This window comes from Dendrobates tinctorius, unplaced genomic scaffold (genome assembly GCF_039654945.1).
Source record: "Dendrobates tinctorius isolate UK_male_01 unplaced genomic scaffold, ASM3965494v1 ptg000070l, whole genome shotgun sequence".
Classification (NCBI taxonomy): Eukaryota; Metazoa; Chordata; class Amphibia; order Anura; family Dendrobatidae; genus Dendrobates; species Dendrobates tinctorius.
Window position 1 is genome coordinate 61,976,241 of NW_027361738.1, and position 19,646 is coordinate 61,995,886.

The 19,646-nt window shown below is 47.6% G+C and overlaps 1 protein-coding gene and 1 long non-coding RNA gene across 7 annotated transcripts in view; one reads left to right on the plus strand and one right to left on the minus strand.

Moving 5' to 3' along the window:
- MPP7 (MAGUK p55 scaffold protein 7) overlaps window positions 1-19,646 on the plus strand; it is a 434,998-nt gene that overhangs the window by 412,536 nt on the left and 2,816 nt on the right. The gene's annotated exons all lie outside the window — the stretch shown is intronic.
- Window positions 7,738-8,996, minus strand: LOC141095614 (uncharacterized). Its single transcript, XR_012233438.1, has 2 exons — window positions 8,267-8,996; window positions 7,738-8,081 (listed from the first exon to the last, which is right to left on the minus strand). It is a non-coding gene; the product is annotated as an uncharacterized lncRNA (long non-coding RNA).

Genomic DNA, 19,646 nt, shown 5'->3' on the forward strand with positions numbered 1-19,646 from the left:
ACTGCGCCCTCAACTGGGGAGGCTCCAAGCAGATGAGTTCCACGGACAAGGTGCATAGTAAACCGTGATTTTATCTGGCAGCGCACAAAAGTCCAAGAATTTATTCCGAAATCTGACCCCTGCAATTCTGTCAGATAATACTCAGTTTCTTCCTGAAAATGATTGCAAACACAAATTCTTTGGTATTATTATCTTCATTTAGTTTGTCTTAAATGAAAAAGCACAAAAAGAATTGTCCTAAAGCCAAATTGGATATAATTCCACACCAAACACAAAAATGAGGGTGGATAGAAGTATTGGCACTGTTCGAAAAATCATGTGATGCTTCTCTAATTTGTGTAATTAACAGCACCTGTAACTTACCTGTGGCACCTAACAGGTGTTGGCAATAACTAAATCACATTTGCAGCCAGTTGACATGGATTAAAGTTGACTCACCCTCTGTCCTGTGTCCTTGTGTGTACCACATTGAGCATGGAGAAAAGAAAGAAGACCCATGAACTGTCAGAGGACTTGAGATACCAAATTGTGAGGAAGCATGAGCAATCTCAAGGCTACAAGTCCATCTCCAAAGACCTGAATGTTCCTGTGTCTACCGTGCGCAGTGTCATCAAGAAGTTTAAAGCCCATGGCACTGTGGTTAACCTCCCTAGATGTGGACGGAAAAGAAAAATTGACAAGATGTTATGAATGAGTCACAGAGGAGGAAAAAACAAAAAGCAAGCTAAGCCCAGAAATCCAGAGAGGTTGGTAACTAGCGAATTGCAGACCCCTGATCCTATCCACACAACTAGCAGTAGCCATGGAGCGTGCCTACGGTGGTCCTAGACGCCTCGTCATGGCCGGAGAACTAAATAAGCCTAAAGAAAGAAAGAGGGAAAATCTAAACTGCCCCAGAGCAGAACCCAAAGCAATAGACAGCCCCCAACATGTATTGTCGGTGAAACAAGATGAAAACACAAACACAGATAGAAAGATAGGCTGAGCAAACGATGGGACCCTCACTAACTAGAAAGGACAGGAAAGAAAAGCTGCTGTCTGCAATCACGCAAAAAACCCTGCCAAAAAATGTCCAACACTTCTGATAGAAAAAGGCCCTGAAGTCGCTAGACTTCAATTCCCTATATCAGCACTCAGGTATATTCTGAAGACAGAGCAAAAGAGATCAACTGATCAGAGACAAAATTGGCATTCAGCCCAGTCCCAGCCAGGGCTGGCTGAACACAAAAACTAAGTAATCCAGACGAAAACTCATATAAACAATAGCAGAGAAAACTTAGCTTTAAGAAGGCAGGAACCAAACTGGAAACCAGAAGCCACAGTCAGGAGAAATCACCAGCAAAAAACTAGGGAGTCAGCTGCCTTAAATCCAATCAGAAATTCCTGATGTCCAATCACAGTCCTTTTCCTCAGGTGGCCGGTCTCTGCCATTTAGATCAGCTTCATTACCTCCCTTCACCAACAGAGGGAGTCCAGATAGAGGACTCACTACTCCTCTGTCAGCACAGCCAGCTCCATAACCCTCACCAGAAGCCAGAGGCAAACCCGATAATGAGCTCACAACACAAGAGATTTCAACGCAAGATTGTGCGGATGTTGGATAAAGAGCCTCGACTAACATCCAAACAAGTTCAAGCTGCCCTGCAGTCCGAGGGTACAACAGTGTCAACCCATACTATCCGTCGGCGTCTGAATGAAAAGGGACTGTATGGTAGGAGACCCAGGAAGACCCCACTTCTTACCCCGAGACATAAAAAAGCCAGGCTGGAGTTTGCCAAAACTTACCTGAAAAAGCCTAAAACGTTTTGGAAGAATGTTCTCTGGTCAGATGAGACAAAAGTAGAGCTTTTTGGGCAACGGCATCAACATAGAGTTTACAGGAGAAAAAAAGAGGCATTCAAAGAAAACACGGTCCCTACAGTCAAACATGGCGGAGGTTCCCTGATGTTTTGGGGTTGCTTTGCTGCCTCTGGCACTGGACTGCTTGACCGTGGCATTGGCATTATGAAGTCTGAAGACTACCAACAAATTTTGCAGCATAATGTAGGGCCCAGTGTGAGAAAGCTGGGTCTCCCTCAGAGGTCATGGGTCTTCCAGCAGGACAATGACCCAAAACACATTTCAAAAAGCACTAGAAAATGGTTTGAGAGAAAGCACTGGAGACTTCTAAGGTGGCCAGCAATGAGTCCAGACCTGAATCCCATAGAACACCTGTGGAGAGATCTAAAAATGGCAGTTTGGAGAAGGCACCCTTCAAATATCAGGGACCTGGAGCAGTTTGCCAAAGAAGAATGGTCTAAAATTCCAGCAGAGCATTGTAAGAAACTCATTGATGGTTACCGGAAGCGGTTGGTCGCAGTTATTTTGGCTAAAGGTAGTGCAACCAAGTATTAGGCTGAGGGTGCCAATACTTTTGTTTGGCCCATTTTTGGAGTTTTGTGTGAAAATGATCAATGTTTTGCTTTTTGATTCATTCTCTTTTGTGTTTTTTTAAGACAAATTAATTGAAGATAATAATAATACCAAAGAATTTGTGTTTGCAATCATTTTCAGGAAGAAACTGAGTATTATCTGACAGAATTGCAGGGGTGTCAATACTTTTGGCCACAACTGTACATACTACATATATAGTACATTCATACAACATACATACATACATACTTACTACATACATACAACATACATACAACATGCTACATATATACATCAGACATACTACATACAATACATTCATACAATACATTCATACAATACATACATATAGACATACAGTACATATAACATAGAGTACGTACTCACAATCACTTGTCACTTTGCTCCCCGAAGCCAGTGTCATCTTTAAAAAATATTAAAATAACAAACAAGCAATATACTCCCTGATCCGCAGGAATCCACGATTGTCCCACGACGATCTCCCGTGGAAAACAGCAGCATCAGCTGATGCCACCGCTCTCTAGGGGCCCCAGGAATACAATGACGGGAGGTAGGTATCCTTCCGCACTGTATTCCTCTGCCACTATAAAAAAAAGTCCCTAATCTCACTTTTGGCATTGCTGTGTGAGAAAGTTCCCACGCAGCTTTTGCCATAAAGTGAGACTAGGGACTATTTTTTTACAGTGGCGGAGGAATTCAGTGCGTGTAGTATGTATGTATGTATGTTGTATGAATGTAGTATATATGAAGTATGTATATAGTATGAATGTAGTATGTATGTATGTAGTATGTATGTTTTTTGTTTTTTTACATTCAGCACATTAGCCGGATGATGGGACTACTACTGTCCCATCATTGGCTAATGTGTCAATCACTGTCATTGTAGCAGACGATGCCTGCCCTCACACACAACCCCCGGCAGGCCCGCATAGACCCCCGAGAGGCCCGTACAGGCCTGCACAGGCCCCCGAGAGGCCCGCATAGAACCCCAAGAGGCCCGTACAGGCCCCGGCAGGCCCACACAGACCGCGCATCATGATGCGCACAGACCGCGCATCATGATGACATCATTTCAGCAGCCAATCACAGCCACTGCACTGGCTCGTTGCATTATGGGAACTTCCGATTCCGGTATCCGATATTGTAAAAATATCGGTACTCGATATCGGAATTCCGATACAGCGAATATCGGCCGATACCCGATATTTGCAGTATCGGAATGCTCAACACTAGTTATGACCAAAATCTTTCCTGACCTGAAGTCGCAGCTTCTTCAGTATCTATGAAGCTATACATACTGTCCGTAGTCCTGCGGTCAGGCAATGATTTGCTTCCGTATTGTGGCTGTAATCACTTTTGTCTGGAACTGGTAAACTTGGTCGTTCATTATCCCTATTAGTGATGAACAACCGTGCTCGGAAAAGGTGTTATCTGAGCATGCTCGGGTGCACTGCTAACCGAGTGTCTTAGGCGTCCTTGAAAAATATGTTCGACTCACCGTGGCTGAATTTCTCGTGGCTGTTTGACGGCCGCAACACATTTAAGGATTGCCTGTTTCTTAGGTAATCTCTGTATGTGTTGCAGCTGTCGAGCAGTGGCGAGACATGCAGCAGCGGTGACTCGAACATATTTTTTGAGCACACCAAAGTCACTCTGTTAGCTCCCGAGCATGCTCAAATAACACCTTATCCCAGCACGTTCACTCATCACTATAAGTCATGCATCAGTTTTACTTCTGAGTTGTATCCCTGGTTTTCACTTATAAATCACATTCCCATTATAGTCGTTGGGTATTTCACCTGTCCGTGTACTTTTCTGACCAAGGGGTCCGCACACACAGACATGTCTCCTCTTGATCCCATTCTCAGATCACAATCGGCAAAGCAGGTCTATGGGTCTTCAGAAAGAATCAGACCGCTCTCAGATGCCATCCATATGCCGCTTGTTTTTCACTGTCTGTTTTATATCAGAAGGTTGAGGAACCTTGATTTGATGGTAAAAGCTGACCAAGCGTTTTATGAAACGCTAATTTAAAAAAAAAAAAAAAAATGAAACACTGATGAAGCTGCAACTTTTTTTTTTGTTGTTTTTTGTATACTAGAAAAATCCCTGTCGTCTGAATGAGGCCTTACATAGATTTCTTTCCTTCCAGCACAAGACATTTCCTTTCCCAGAACGCGGCATGTTAAGATTACAGAGGCCGCAGGGTTCTGCGCATTACGAGAAAGAACCGTGTTATTGTTTCATAAAAGTTTATTAACTTAAACGTTTTCAGGCCTGAAAATAATGGATGACATACAGCAAGTACCAAACCAAAGTCAACGTTTCTAGTCACTGGGTTCTGGTAGCCGAGAGGTTACGTAAATGATCGTATATATTAATATGTATTCACATACAGCACATTAATAACCCGGGGGTCGGGCGTATTCACCTTCATAATATTAGGGCTTGCAATAAAGCAGCTACATAAACTGTTCTCAGACAGCGATTTCATGATATTAATGTTTTCAGCTGTAATGCGGCATACAACCCATGGACCGGTGAGTATATTTTAATATTTCCCTGGTGCCCTCCTGGCAATGCGCCGGTGTCTGAATACTGGCCCGACAAAGCCTGGATGTAAATATTGAAATGCAAATAAAGTCCATGGAGCCTCATTAAGAGTCTCAAACACGGGACTAGCCAGATCTTCCTCCAGGGAAGGACCCAGCCAAGGAGTGGCTCCTTTCGGAAACCACCATTACCACCATATTAAGTGGCCCTTTAAGTCAATATCTAGCTCTTTACGAGTTTACAGATATGACTCTTAAATGAGGCTCCATGAACTTTATTTGCATATTCGTATTTCCCAGAGAGCAATGCACCTAGGATTTCACTGATTGAACGCCTTTGCCGGCTGCCACAGTGTTTTCTTTGACTGGTCTCCCTGAGGTCAGTGATTGTTTCGTGATGTTGGTCTACTAGGCATTGCTCCCACCTAGCCAGAATCCTACTCCACACTGATGAAACAGCTGTCTGTGGATGGATCCCTGGCCTTGGTATTTCCCTTGTCATATCTTTAAACTCGTAAAGAGCTGGATATTGACTTAAAGGGCAACTTAATATCGTGGTAATGGTGGTCTCCGAAAGGAGCTACTCCTTGGCTGGGTTCTTCCCTGGAGGAAGATCTGGCTAGTCCTGTGTTTGAGACTCTTAAATGAGGCTCCACGGACTTTATTTGCATATTCGTATTTCCCAGGGAGCAATGCACCTAGGATTTCACTGTGATTGAGCGCCTTTGCCGGCTGCCGCAGTGTTTTCTTTGACTCGTCTCCCTGAGGTCAGTGATTGTTTTGTGATGTTGGATGTAAATATTGACACAAAAATGTGACTGTAACCCTACGACGTGTTCACCCATAGTGTCAGTGCAGCGATTTTTCTGCTGGTTTTTATCCGCCTCATTTCTGCGGATCTTCACACCACAATATTCAATAACAATGCTTTTTTTGTTTTGTTTTTTTTTTAATCAATTTTCGCCTTATTTAATGCATTTTTGGTCCCGAGCTAAAGCAATGGTTTTAATATTTATTTATTATTTCAGAATAGCTTTAATTCTGCACTTACAAACAAGCATCTGTGGGGGGGGGTTACATGTATTTTTATGTGTTTTTTTAGGCTACCCATGGACACCTATAGAAAAAAATAATTTACCCAAAAGCACAAAGTTGCACAGCGTCTTCCGTGAACTCGCACCCACTTGGCTTGGGCAGTTAAACAGTCTATTTTCTGTACAAAAAAAGGCATTTTAGGCTGTTCGCACACGTTTCAGATTTGGTGCGTTTTTGTCCTTCACTCAAATCGGTCAAGAACCGCGCGTTCTACCTGCTAAGGCTGCAGAAATGGTGCCGAATTTTTACTCCGCGTGTGCACATGGCACGTTCGCTCATCACTAGTAGTAATCTACTAGCTCGGCCCATGCAAGATTTTTGCACATTGTTCGTCAGGGGCGCAGGCAATTTCAGAAAAAGCAAGCTGGTCAAATGTAAATGTATTTCATGAGCTGATGAACACAGACAGGTATTTATATATGTAGATTGGTAATGCAATAAACTGGTTTGATAAGTAGAGGCCAAAAAATGTTTTCCGGTTGAGGTGCCACCTGCAGGTCATTGTTTCTTTCTGCAGGTTTATGAAAATGAATGTTTAAACTGTATTTAGTGATAAAATCGTGGATGCGTAGTTTGTTTGGCTGTTTTCTTGTTGAAGGGGGCAAGTTTACCTTTCAAATGGTGTATCATGTGTGTGTGTGGGGGGCGAAGTAATCCCCGAAAAAGCAGTGCATGCTTACAAATGTGTTGGTAGTGTGGTGCCACCTGCAGGTCATTTTTCCTTACTGCAGGTTTATGATAATTAATGTTTAAACTGTATTTTGTGATCAAATCGTGGATTTGTGGTTTGTTTGGCTATTTTCTTGCTGAAGGGGGCAAGTTTACCTTTCAAATGTTGTATCACGTGTGTGTGTGTGTGTGTGTGCAGTATGAACAGGGATACAAAGGAATCACCGAAAAACAGAGTAAACTAGCTTTTTCTAAACTTAGATATAATAGAATAGATGACTTTTGTATTTGTTCTTCACAAGTCTGCCGGAATGGAGCAATAAGGCATTCCGACATGAGCTATTTATGAAGATGGAGAGCAGTAGATGTATGTGCCGATGTTGGATGCACAAGCCTTAGTGTGCCCTTCTTTCCTTTACTCTACAAACTCCGCTAATTAATAGTGCGGGCGTTCAGATAGTCAGCGTTATGTATCCAGCCATGCCTCGGTGGAATTACTCATCTGTAGTTATTTCCTCCGGAGTCTCCTCGTTCTCTGACCGCTAGTTTGTCCACGCAAATCATCCCTTTATTGGTTCGAGCTGTTAGTAAACACAGGACGATGCCAGAAATGTGCACTTGTTAAGCTCGGTTAGCGGAGGAGCGCATTGATAAAAAGGACATACCCTGGTCATTACCCTGTGGTCTCTTCTGTTTCTGCTTGTGCATTTAGTGTAATTGACTTTAAACATAGAGGGGGGATGTAACATGTGAACATGGCTGTGTGGAGTTTGCTGTAATGAGAAGCAGGAAACTAGAAGCAGTTTGGCTGGCCGTGCCCCAACTCTTGCAGAATGTATACTGTGTTCTGAGATGCCCTCTGCTTAGGCTGACTTAGCGGCATTTATTGGTCTAATCGTAGGGTAGCTCCCCACAACTTAGCTGTCACGATACTAGTGGATACAACTGGACACCAGTGGCTAGGTCAAAGAGACTGCAGACACAATGGGTAGCGCAAGCAATATTGTATTTGTGATCTGAATGCAATATAGCATATAAGTCCAGATAAATGTTCAGTCAATCTGATAAACGGTAATAGCAGAGCTGATACTCTGCGACACAGCATGCAAAGTCACTGAGCAATGAGGGCACAAGACACAGACTCTTGCAGGGCGGAGGAACACACTAGCTGGCTGGAGTTCTTACTTCACCGCAGGTGTAGTCAGGCAGAGGTTCCTGAAGTCAAGTGTTCAGCAATCACTCGGTCAGCAGGCAGGGATCCAGACGTGCAGGTTGGCAGAGGACTCCGCCGTTAAGAGAGGACCAACAGGGATAGTAAGTCCAGGCTTGGGACTGCAGAGGCACAAAGTCCAATACATAATACACAAGGAATGAATCAGAGCAGGTGCTGGCTTTATATACAGCTTTGGCAGGAAGCAAGATGGCCGAAGTGGAAACATCAAGATCCATGTTAACTAAGGGCAAGTCTAAGGGCAAGAGAAACAGATTCCAGGACTAAATACTGACATTACTCCCACCTCAAGAACGGCCTCCGGACGACCCTAGACCAGGCTTGCCAGGGTACCTTTGATGGAACTGCTCAATCAGTCGGGAGGCGTTAATATTATCCACGGGTTCCCAGGAATTCTCCTCTGAGGAATAGCCTTGCCATTTAATCAAATACTGCAGTCGATTTCTGTAGATTCTTGAATCCAGAATCCTCTCAACGATGAACTGCTCTTGACCATCCACAAGAACGGGATCAGGAGGAGGAGATGAACGTCCTGGAAAAGGATTTGGTACTACAGTCTTTAGTAGAGAAGTATGAAAGACAGGATGTATCTTCAGTGTTCTTGGGAGTTTTAAGCGACATGCAACAGCACCTACCAGACCACTGATCCTATGAGGACCAATGTACTTCTGTCCCAACTTAGGGGAAGGGATCTTCATCTTTAAATTCTTCGTAGATAACCAGACTAAATCTCCTACCTTAAATGTTGGTGTTGGTTTGCGAAATCTGTCAGCTGCATTCTTGTACCTCTCTTGTGCGGAACCCAAAGTCTCTTTCAGAAGTTCAAGGTTCTGTTGAAGTGAAGAGATCCTATCGGCAACTGCTGGTAAAGATGTATCTACTGGTAATCTGGGAAGAATGCTAGGGTGATATCCCAGGTTCGCGTAGAATGGAGACTGTTTGGTGGAGGCACTCTGGGAGTTGTTATAAGAGAATTCGGCCAACGGGAGTAGCCTTACCCAATCATCTTGCAAATGGCAAACGTAGCAGCGAAAGTATTGCTCTAGTGTTTGGTTGGTACGTTCTGTCTGCCCGTTGGACTGTGGGTGGAAAGCAGAAGATAAGTTAACTTCTATGCCTAATGCTGAACAAAAGCTTCGCCAAAACTTTGAAGTAAATTGAACTCCACGGTCAGAAACCACTTCATCCGGAACCCCGTGCAGGCGAAAGATGTTCTGGATAATAAGGTCAGCAGTGTCCTTCGCAGAGGGTAAACCGGAACAAGGGATGAAATGGGCCGCCTTGGTCAGGCGATCGACTACCACCAAAATCGTACTCTTTCCCTCAGAAAGGGGCAGTTCTACAATAAAGTCCATAGAAATGGATCCCCACGGGCGAGACGGCACCGGCAAAGGCTGTAACAGACCAGTAGGGGAGGCACGTGGAACCTTGAATTTGGCACATACCTCACAAGATGAAACGTACTTCTAGACATCCTTCCGAAAACCTGGCCACCAGAAGAAGCGAGATAAGAATTCTTGAGTCTTCTGAATTCCTCTGTGCCCTGCAACCTTGGAATCATGAACCAATCTCAACACTCTTAACCTCATGGCTTCAGGAATGTAGAGGCGCCGTTCCCAGGTCCAAACTCCATTCCTAAAAAGAAGGCTTACCTCATCAGATGGCTGAGACAGGAAAAGATCAGAGTTGTAAGCTTCTTTGATGACCTGCAGCAAATCTTGATTCTGAATGACTCCTACAAAATTGCAATCAGAAAGTATGGTCTTAGGTGGAGCATCTGGAACAGCGTCAGTGGAGAACATCCGGGATAGAGCATCTGCTTTTCCATTGCGAGAACCTGGTCTATAAGAGATTGTAAAATTGAATTGATTAAGGAAAAGACTCCAGTGGGCCTGCCGTGGGGTCAGGCATCTTGCTGACCTGATGAACTCAAGGTTGCGGTGATCCGTGAGGACCACGATCGGCTGTGAGGCTCCTTGCAGAAGATGTCTCCACTCCTTGAAGGCGGCGATGATAGCCAGTAATTCTTTATTTCCTACATTGTAGTTCTTTTCGGCAGGAGACAGTCGCTTGGAAAGAAAAGCACAAGGATGAAGTAAATTCTTCTCACCTGTTCTTTGGGACAGTATAGCCCCGGTGGCACAGTTTGAGGCATCCACTTCAATAATGAAGGCGAGTTCCGGGTCAGGGTGGATCAGTACTGGTGCTGACGTGAACTCGGTCTTGAGCCAAGAGAATGCTTCTTGGGCTTGAAGGGACCAAATAAATGCTGTCTTCTTCTGTGTCAACCGGGTGATGGGCGAGACGATGTCAGAGAAGTTCTTGATGAAACGTCTGTAGAAGTAAGCAAACCCGATGAAACGTTGGACCTCTTTGACATTCTTGGGGATTGGCCACTCCTGAATCGCCTTGATCTTGCTGTTATCCATACTCAGACCCTGTGGAGAAATTACATAACCTAAGAATTGGATCTCCGACTTGTGAAATTCGCATTTCCCCAACTTGATGTACAGCTGGTGTTCCCTCAACCGCTGCAAGACAGTCTTGACGTGTTGCTGATGTTCCTCCATGGAGCTAGAAAAAATCAGAATGTCATCCAAATAGATTACGACAAAAATATCAAGAATGTCTCTGAAAATATCATTTACGAGATGTTGGAACGTTGCTGGGGCATTGCAAAGTCCAAATGGCAAGACCAAATACTCAAAGTGTCCATATCGAGACCTAAATGCTGTTTTCCATTCGTCTCCAGGTCGTATACGGACTAGATTGTATGCCCCGCGTAGGTCCAATTTTGAAAAGACCTTGGCCTGACGAACTCTCTCGAGAAGCTCCGGAATTAATGGCAGGGGGTAGCGGTTCTTGATGGTTACCTTGTTAATTTCACGGTAATCAACACAGGGTCTGAGGGATCCATCCTTCTTTTTAACGAAAAAGATGGGTGCACCGGCTGGAGCGGATGAGGGGCGTATAAACCCCTTGGACAGGTTCTCGTCGATATATTCTTTGAGAGTCTTGAGCTCAGGACCGGACAATGGATAAATATTACCAAAAGGAATGGTAGCAGCAGGCAGAAGCTCGATTGGGCAGTCATAAGAGCGGTGTGGTGGTAATTTATCTGCATTCTTTTTATCGCACACGTCCGAAAATTCTTTATGAACTGCCGGTAACTCTAGGTCCGATGGTGGGTTGGCCGGAGATGAATCGGTCAATTTCTCAGAAGTTACCTCTTTAGCTGGGAAGCGCAATCTCTTAGTCTCCCAGTCAATGATGGGATTTTGAGCCTGCAACCAGGGTAAACCCAAGATAATAGGGAAATGTGGAGAGGAAATCATAAGGAAGGGCAATTTCTCCTGGTGATCATCTCCCATGAGGACCTTCAGTGGTTCAGTCTGCTGGTCTACGGGCCCCGAGGTCAAAGGGGACCCATCCACAGTCTCCATCAGAATTGAAGACACTCTTCTCTGTGATCGGATTCCATATTCCTTAGCAAAAGAAGTGTCCATGAAGTTACCGCTAGCCCCAGAGTCTATCATGGCAGAACTGTTCACCCAACGGGAGTCAATCCAGATCTTGATAGGAAGGTAACAATGTGAATCTTTTTTCTTATTGCAAGGGTAAGAAACTGCAGAAGATAGAATAACAGCATTAATGGGTAGTATCGTTTCGGATGTAACAGAGTTCATATCTGAAAAGTCATAATCAGGAGCGGTTGCTGCAATTTCGGGTGGCCCTGATTCGGAAGTCATGGAGTATGATTCAGAGAAGTCACGTTCTACCACGGCTGCGGTTGTTCTGCGAGAACGATTGGGGCAGTTGATAATAAAATGTCCTGACTTCCCACAGTAAAAACATAAATTCTCCTTGAAGCGAAATTCCTTCCGTTCGTCACTTACTCGACTTCGTAGGGAATTTACCTGCATCGGCTCAGGTGCGGACTCCTGAGGACTTGGGTCCGGAATCTCCTTAGGAAGGAAAGGAAGAAGCGATTTATTGCTGCCGTTCATCTCAGACCACCTTTCTAGTTTTCGTTCGGAGATGTGAGCGTCTAGGCGAATACAGTGATTGATGAAATCACCTAGAGCAGTGGGAGCCTCCGCACGTGCAAGCTCGTCCTTGATAGAACTGGACAACCCCTTCTTAAATATAGAGTACTTCGCTGCACTATTCCAGGTGGTGTCCTGAGCCCACCTTCTAAAATCCATAGCATACTCAGTCACTGGGCGTTTACCTTGACGCAAATTCAACAGGGCCGTCTCAGCTGTAAGGCCACGGTTCGGATCGTCAAACATCTGCCCCATGGCGGCGATAAACATATTGAAGTCATTCAGACATGCATCCTGTGATTCTATCAGAGGGTTTGCCCAGGCAAGGGCCTTATTAGTCAGCAACATGATGATAGTCAATACTTTGGATCGGTCTGTAGGAAACTGTGTGACATGTGCAGCAAAGTATAAACGACACTGGTTCAGAAACCCACGGTACTTGTCTCGGTCGCCACCAAACCTAAATGGCGGTAGTTTCGGGATGGTAGGAACAGAAGCCTGAGATTGTGCCTCCAGAGCCGCAACTCGGCCACGCAATTCCTGAAGGGTCTGACTGAGCACTTGCATATCTTATTTAGTCTGCCCCTCTAGGCCTTCTATTCTGCTCTTCCATGTCTGCACTTCAGCGTGTACAGTGGCAGTGATATTATTTAGCTTCTTAACACGCACTTCTAAAGTCTCTGACCCAGCGGCATCCATTTTTTAGGGCTTGTGTATCCTGTCACGATACTAGTGGATACAACTGGACACCAGTGGCTAGGTCAAAGAGACTGCAGACACAATGGGTAGCGCAAGCAATATTGTATTTGTGATCTGAATGCAATATAGCATATAAGTCCAGATAAATGTTCAGTCAATCTGATAAACGGTAATAGCAGAGCTGATACTCTGCGACACAGCATGCAAACTCACTGAGCAATGAGGGCACAAGACACAGACTCTTGCAGGGCGGAGGTACACACTAGCTGGCTGGAGTTCTTACTTCACCGCAGGTGTAGTCAGGCAGAGGTTCCTGAAGTCAAGTGTTCAGCAATCACTCGGTCAGCAGGCAGGGATCCAGACGTGCAGGTTGGCAGAGGACTCCGCCGTTAAGAGAGGACCAACAGGGATAGTAAGTCCAGGCTTGGGACTGCAGAGGCACAAAGTCCAATACATAATACACAAGGAATGAATCAGAGCAGGTGCTGGCTTTATATACAGCTTTGGCAGGAAGCAAGATGGCCGAAGTGGAAACATCAAGATCCATGTTAACTAAGGGCAAGTCTAAGGGCAAGAGAAACAGATTCCAGGACTAGATACTGACATTAGCTTTCTGTACCCGTCTGTGTGACACAGAGGGGATGGGATATTGGAAAATTGTTGGCTTTGGTAGCAGCAGCGGCACGATTGTGCGACACATCTATGACCATTGCTGCAGTTAGGTTTGGACTGGCCCACCGGTGAGCAGGTGAATTCCCCGGTGGGTCCTTGTGAAGAAGTTCTAACAAGCAATGCTAATACACTTGATTCACAGTTTGCAGAAAAAGACATAAACGTAGACAAATTATTCAATTTAAGATTCTATAGAAGCATAAAAGAAATTGTGTACTAAGGTAAGGTTATATTTCATGTAGCTGAACAGTGGGCCCCTAGAGTCAATGTCACCCCAGTCACTGGCTGCAGGTACAGATTTTACTCTTTGCATTGCAAACGAATCGGCAGCATAATGAGCATGCGCACAATTTCACGCAGAATTATTTTTCGCCTTCGCCTCATTGGGGGACACAGATACTGTGGGTGTATGCTTCTGCCGCTTGGAGGCTGACACTAAGTGAGAAAAAGAGGTTAGCTCCTCCTCCGTATACACCCTCGCCCCTATTGCAGGCGGAAATCAGTTTTTTCCTTAGTGTCCATGGAGGCACACGTCTGGTCTTTTTCTCCAGACCTTTTTTTCCCATGAAGATTAGACGGGCAACGGATCCTATTGAAAGGGTCCATTTCCCCAAACCAAAAAACGGGCGAGCACTTGCGAGTGTTGCCTCCAAGTATCCTCTCCCGCGACGTGGGACACAATGCCGGACTTAGCCCTGACCACCCCTAGGTATTGAAACCATGGGCTGTACAGAGGCACAAGACTAGTCGGCCCCCACTGCTCCACCAATGCTTAGACTGCGGTGCTGCAAGGCGGCGCACGGTCCCTCTCCTCACCCCCTGAAGGGGTTAGATGGAGTTAGGGTGCCTGCACCGTCCTATTTTTCAAGGTCCCCCTCACATACCTGAGCTGGGAAGCTGAAGAGGAGCTCCAGAGGTGGATGGCCTGGGAGGGGGCTCCTGCGGCAGGAATCCGAGGACTGGAGCCCTTAGCCGGTGGCCAGCAACAGCAGCAGCCCCCTGGCAGTGAGTAGCGCCATTTTCGGCGCTGTGGGATTGTACACACCCCCCCCCCCGACCGCCCCCACCCGTCGCGGGCAGGCGATTAAGGCCGCGGCTTTAGCTGGAGCTAGGCCACGGCCGGAAGTCCCGCCTCCCGGCCCGCGCGTCACTTCCGGTGGCCCGCGCATCACTTCCGGTGGCCCGCCTCTCGGGCCTGAGCGGCAGGAGAAAATTTAGCCCCCGGTTTCGGAGCGCGGCTAGTCCGCAAGGTCGGAAGTACCACCCCAAGAGCGGTTCATCTGCGGCCAGCCCCACAGCTGTGGCGCGCATTTTTGGATGAGAAAGACGTCCAGGACTCATGGGGGCACAGGACTGGGGTAAGTGCTGCCTGAGAGGCCACGCTACTGGAAAAGAACGAGGTGCTACCTCCTCCCTCCCCAGCAGTCCGGTCAGATACAGCATGTCCGAGAAAACAAAGACGCACACGTTTTATTATGCTGCATGCATCTCTTGTCGGGCTGCATTTCCGCGGGTGCAGAGCAAGCGAATATGCGAAGCCTGCGAGTTTGAACGCGCCCAGGAGCCCTCCCCTGCGACCGCGACCAATGTGCCGGACCCCCCGGAGTGGGCCCTATCACTGTCACAGTCCATGGCGTCGCTTACGAGGGCAATCGAGTCCCTTCAGGCTCCAGATAGGGGCAGGGACAGTGGCTCGCTGGCCTTAGAGGGAACCTCCACCTCACTAGAGCCTTCGGCCTGCAGGGGCTGCTCTCATGTCAGGCAGACCCGGGGGAAAAGAATCCACGCGGTTTCGCCCAGTCCATCCGGTGCTTTGGCATCTGTAAGTTCTGCTTCTCGCTCCCCGTCACCAGTGGTTGATAGCGAGCAGTCCTCAGATTTCGACTCGGACGAGCTCCTTGACCTGGATGTTCCAGGGTCACGTGAAACAGTGGACAGCCTCATAGAAGCCATCAATCAGACCTTGGGGATTGAGGATGATCCCGCAGCGGCTACGAGGCATAAGGTGGCGTTTAAGCGAGTGAAGCGGCCGCACGGATTTTTTTCCCCTCTCACCTTGAGTTAGAGGACATAGTGCAGCGACACATGGAACGACCAGACAGGCGTTTCTCGGGTCAAAAAGCACTCGAAGCACGGTATCCATTTGCCCCCGGACCTCCGTAAAAAATGGACGGAATCTCCGATGGTGGATCCACCGGTTTCGCGCCTAGCCACTAAAACTCCGTTATCCGTACCTAGTGGTTGTTCTATTAAGGATCCCATGGATCCCCTCATAGAGAGGGGATATGAGGCCTCAGTATATGAGGCCTCAGGGTCAGCACTCTCTCCTTCGTTCGCAGCAACTTGGGTAGCCAAGGCCTTGATCTCATGGTCAGAATCATTAAACAAGGTCGCGCAGGAGCAAGATCTACCTGCAGAGATATCGGAGATCGCGAGTCAGATGACGATGACCAGAGACTACGTAATCAATTTCGTCTTTGGATGCGGCCAATTGCTCAGCACTTGCTGCCGCTAATGCAATTTCTATCAGAAGAGCTCTGTGGTTAAGGACATGGTGGGCCAATTCTACTTCCAAGAAGTCCTTGACTGCCCTCCCTTATCAGTGCTGCCGTCTATTTGGGGAGAAGTTAGATTAACTTATCTCCGACTCCACAGGAGGAAAGAGCGGTTTTCTCCCTCAACCAAATGTCAAACTGCATTTTCGCCACCCTTTTCAGGTACGTTTTCGGGCCTTTTGCAACCCCGGGTGGACCACAGCGGCTAATTCCGCAGCTTCAGGCCGCACCAACCAGAATAGGGAGCGGCAGGTCTCGTATAGAACCAACCCACTGGGGAGAATGAGGACTCAACAGCCCAGATCGAGGGGATCCAGATCCCAAAGATCATCAGCCAAATGACTCAAGGCGTTTGCCAGACGACACCAGCAAGGTGGGCGGCCGACTACTCTGGTTTCGCCACGTCTGGTTCAGTGCCGTACGCGACACATGGGTAAAAGAGTTGGTAACCTCAGGTTACAAAATAGAATTTGTCAGATACCCACCAAAACGTTTTTTTCTTTCTCGTCTTCCCAGGGTGGATACCCAGGCAAGGGCTCTGTTAGGCGCTATTGAGTCGCTCCAGCACAACGGGGTCGTTGTTCCCGTGCCAGAGCATGAAAGGGCTCAGGGCTTCTATTCCAATCTGTTTGCGGTTCCCAAAAAGGACGGGTCTGACCTGTTTTGGATTTGAAGCTTCTGAACAAATTCATCAGGATCAGACATTTCCGGATGGAGTCTCTCCGTTCAGTCATATCAGCCATGGAGAAGGGAGAATACTTGGCCTCGATCGACATCCAGGACGCATATCTGCATATTCCCATTTTTGCTCCTCATCAAAGGTTTCTACGTTTCGCCATCAACGGTGGACATTTTCAGTTCTTAGTGCTACCCTTCGGGCTAGCCACGGCTCCCAGAGTGTTCACAAAGGTTATGGCAGTTATCATGGCCATACTGCATTCTCGAGGCATAGTCATCTTGCCTCACTTGGACGACCTACTGGTCAAGGGCCCTTCAATACGGGCATGCGAGGAAAATGTCAACTTCACGCTAGATACTCTTGCCCGCTTAGAATGGTTGGTCAATGCGAAAAAGTCATCCCTTGTGCCAGGTCAGAGGATTTCCTTTTTAGGAATGATCTTCGACACTGGCCGAGGGTTGGTAATTCTCCCTCAGGACAAAGCGCTAGTTCTCCGGCAGGGGGTCCGGACACTTCGCCAACCAGTCCCTCATACCATTCATTCCGGGATGAGGATTCTAGGGGAAATGGTGGCAGCAGTGGAAGCGATACCGTTCGCCCACTTCCATCTCTGCCCCCTGCAGCATGCCCTCTTGTCAGCCTGGGACAAGAATCCTTTCACGTTCGATCGGCGGGTGCCGACTGTTCTCTCAAGTCAGGCAGTCGCTCGGGTGGTGGATAACCAGTTACGCTCTGACCCAGGGGAAACCCTTTCCCCCAGACCATTGGTTGGTGATGACAGCCGACGACAGTCTCCTTGGCTGGGGAGCGGTGTTTCGCCACCACACGACCCAGGGGCGGTGGTCTCCGCAGGAGGCCCGCCTCCCAATCAACTTGTTGGAGATACGAGCAATCCAGCTGGCTCTGCAACAGTTTCATCACTTCTTAGCAGGCCGCCCTGTCCGGATCCAATCGGACAACGCCACGGTAGTGGCTTACATAAATCATCAAGGGGGCACCCGCAGCAGAGCAACCATGCGTGAGGTGGGGCACGTTCTTCAGTGGGCCAAAGCAAACCACTCGGTAATTTCAGCAGTCCACATCCCGGGTGTGGAAAACTGGGCGGCAGACTTTCTCAGCCGGCAGGGTCTTGCTTCCGGAGAGTGGTCACTTTATCCCGAGGTCTTCCAGCAGATTTGTCAACTGTGGGGAACTCCGGATGTGGACCTAATGGCTTCCAGAGTGAACGCCAAGGTGCCAACATATGTCGCTCGGGCCAGGGACCCGCAGGCAATCGCTGTGGATGCGTTGGTTCTGCCATGGAACCAGTTTCGCCTCCCTTATCTATTTCCCCCGCTGCCACTACTTCCGAGAGTCATCAAAAAGATCAAGACGGAAGGGGTTCTGGCGATTCTGCTGGCCCCAGATTGGCCCCGTCGAGCGTGGTACGCAGATCTAATGCAGCGGCTTGCCGACGCTCCTTGGCGTCTGCCAGAGCGCTCAGATTTACTTTCCCAAGGGCCGATTTGCCACCCAAACTCGTGCCCTGTGTTTGACGGCATGGCCGTTGAATCTTGGATTCTAACCCAGGCAGGGTTTGGGAGCAAGGTGGTCGCTACAATGGTTAGCGCCCGGAAGCCGGCTTCAGCATGAATTTACCACCACACTTGGAAGGTATTCTTTGCTTGGTGTCAAGGCCGGGGTACTTCTCCACTGAGATTCTTGATTCCCAACATTTTGGCCTTTCTCCAGTCGGGCCTAGACTCAGGCTTGGCACCAAGTTCCCTCAGGAGACAAATATCGGCCTTATCCATTCTGTTCCAGCGCAGAATTGCTACCAATTTGCAGGTGAAGACTTTCATCCAGGGAGTCTCCCACTTGGTACCTCCCTATAAGGCATCTATGGACGCCTGGGACCTTAACCTGGTCCTAAGTGTTCTGCAGGAAGCTCCATTTGAACCACTTCAGGATGTCTCTTTGAGGTACCTTTCCTGTAAAGTGGAGTTCCTAGTGGCCATAACTTCTATCAGGCGGGTTTCGGAGCTGGCGGCCCTATCCTGCCGAGCTCCGTTCCTCACTTTCCATAAGGATAAGGTGGTGCTCAGACCAGCCCCTCCATTTCTGCCGAAAGTCGTGTCCTCATTTCACATTAATGAGGATGTTGTCTTGCCTTCATTCTGTCCAGCACCGTTGCACCGTGTGGAAAAAGCTCTTCACACGTTAGACCTGGTAAGAGCCCTCCGAAGGTACGTGTCGAGGACGGCTCCCTTTCGTCAGACGGACACGCTGTTCGTGCTCCCCGGCGGGCGCAGGAAGGGACTCGCCTCAAAATCGGCCATAGTCAGATGGATTCGTTTGACTATTCAGGAGTCCTATCACATTAGAGGCGCATCAATTCCAGCAGGGATCAAAGCGCACTCTACTCGGGCAGTGGGCGCCTCTTGGGCGCTTCGGCACCAGGCTTCAACAGAACAGGTTTGCAAGGCAGCTACCTGGTCCAGCCTGCACACTTTTGCCAACCATTATAATATCCATACTCGGGCCTCAGCGGATGCGAGCCTGGGTAGAAGGATTCTCCAAGCAGTGGTGGCGCACTGTTAAACAAGAGGTGCATGTAGCTTGGATCGGTGAGTCAATCTCCCACCCAGGGACTGGTTTAGGACGTCCCACAGTATGTGTCCCCCAATGAGGCGAAGAAGAAGCAGGGATTTTTGTGATAAACTCACCGTAAAATCTTTTTCTCCGAGAAGCTCATTGGGGGACACAGCACCCACCCTATTAGCCAAGGTGGCTTCAGTTTTGTTTAATTAATACGCATTTATTTATGTGATATAAGGGTGGTCTTTTTTCTGGACATGTTCTACCTGTATTAAGGCTGATTTTGTTGTCCTCTTACTGCTTTGACACCAAACTGATTTTCGCCCGCAATCGGGGCGAGGGTGTATACGGCGGAGAAGGACCTAACCTCTTTTTTTCACTTAGTGTCAGCCTCCAAGCGGCAGAAGCATACACCCATAGTATCTGTGTTCCCCAATG